Consider the following 1,964-nt stretch of genomic DNA (forward strand, 5'->3'; position numbering starts at 1 on the left):
ATATATATATATATATATATATAGAGAGAGAGAGAGAGAGAGAGAGAGAGAGAAATAGATTGATATAAACGTATACATTTAAGCATACATATATACATGCATATATGGGATTGAGTGTGCGTGTTTGTGTGTCCCAAATTTCGTCATGTGCATTAAGTAAGTAAATCAGTTAGAAATAAATACCTACGCTTTTGTGAACGTGACATCGGCATAATATTGACTTCAATTCTTAAAACGACTTTCAGTTTTTAGTTTATTTGCATGTGTCTCTGTACGTGTATTTGTTTGCATATGTATGTTTGTGTGTGTGTGTGTGTGTGTGTGTGAGAGAGAGAGAGAGAAAGAGAGAGAGCGTATGTGTGGGAAGTGTGTGTTTCTGTACGCGTGCGTGTGTTAAGTGTGTGTTTGTGTATGTGTGTTAAGTGTGTGTTTGTGCGTGTGCCTACTTGTAATGACAGCGAGTATTGAGCATGTATTAGAAGTTCACTTAGATTTTCTTATATCTGATTTTGTAGTTTTATGCTCTTCTGTTTTCACCATAAACATGTTTAAATTGTTAAACAAAAGAGATCTAGTGTGATTGACATTATCAAGGGCGTATATTCTGTGAACTACTCCATGGCATTTTTATATCCTTTCATAAGCTTAGATACAAGTGCACTGGAAATTATACAAGCATGATTTGCAGAACAAATAAATAAGGTAGTAAATAAATAAATGATTTTAAAATAAAGTACAGCTTGATTTGAACTGATATGTTTGATATCACGCAGATTATTCTGCAGCAATCTCGATGACGAAGCATACCAGAGTAGAAAAAGAAAAAGAATACGAAAATAAGGTGACAGATAATACTCTGATTAACACTTTTATTCTGTATACCAATAAGATAACAACAATAAGATCGGGAAATAGTTGCATAAAGACAGAGAGAAAAAATGTCATGTTAAATCGTGCACTCAGTATTTTTACATATGTGTCATGAATGTAAGTGCGTGTGTCCTACAGTGTACAGAAGATAATGTACGTATGGAACTCAAAGCGTTTGTAGTGTGAACGGCCATTCATCATGAGAAAGTGTGTTATTCTAAATCACACGATATACGCACGTTTCGGCATTTTAAAAATAAATTATGTATAGTCGACTGCAATGACGATAATATTTAATATGCGCACGGATAAATGTATGTATGTTTTAAACACACACACACACACACACACACACACACACACACACACACATACACACACACACACACACACACACACACACACATGCAGCAAAGATTAAATAAAGAGTAAACTTTCATTAACCACAACTTAACAAGAACACAGGAACACACAACTTCATACAATACACTACTAACCTTACTAATACTAATGATCCCACTAATCCTCAGAAATCTCATATACCATTCATATTCTAAGAATCATATCTACCTTACTTGCATCACTTTCCTTTCAGAACTGCTTACCTCCCTTGCAATCTTACTATTAGACTCAACACCGTTTGGAAATCAGTGTTCATTCAAAGTAAGTGATCAGCTCTGACGAAGCTGGTATGGCTTTGACTTTCTATAATGACTCATAATAATGAATATTATACTTAATTCCACCTCAGATCCTTTATTTGTATTTATATATTTTTGTTTTTAATAAAAGAAATGCAATTATTTTTATACCTAATGTGTATTTTATTTGTTTCTTTTTATTTTCCCCCCTATTCATACCACGTGTAGTCTTTTTCTGAAACCTGTTTTTATTATATATATAGGCACAGGGGCGGCTGTGTGGTAAGTAGCTTTTCCACCAATTCCATGGTACTGGGTTCAGTCGCACCGCGTGGCAACTTGGGTAAATGTCGTCTAATTATAGCCTCGGGCCGACCAAATCCTTGTGAGTGGATTTGGTAAACGGAAACTGAAAGACGTCCGTCATGTATATATATATATATATATATATAT

The 1,964-nt window shown here is 34.3% G+C and overlaps 1 long non-coding RNA gene across 1 annotated transcript in view; it reads left to right on the top strand.

Moving 5' to 3' along the window:
• Positions 1–1,579, top strand: part of LOC128247693 (uncharacterized) — a 19,560-nt gene extending 17,981 nt beyond the window's left edge. Inside the window, exon 3 of the long non-coding RNA XR_008264060.1 lies at positions 1,466–1,579. This is a non-coding gene — a long non-coding RNA (uncharacterized LOC128247693). The remainder of the gene's footprint in view (positions 1–1,465) is intronic.
• The last annotated feature ends 385 nt before the right edge of the window (positions 1,580–1,964 follow it).

Source organism: Octopus bimaculoides, chromosome 4 (genome assembly GCF_001194135.2).
Source record: "Octopus bimaculoides isolate UCB-OBI-ISO-001 chromosome 4, ASM119413v2, whole genome shotgun sequence".
Taxonomy (NCBI): Eukaryota; Metazoa; Mollusca; class Cephalopoda; order Octopoda; family Octopodidae; genus Octopus; species Octopus bimaculoides.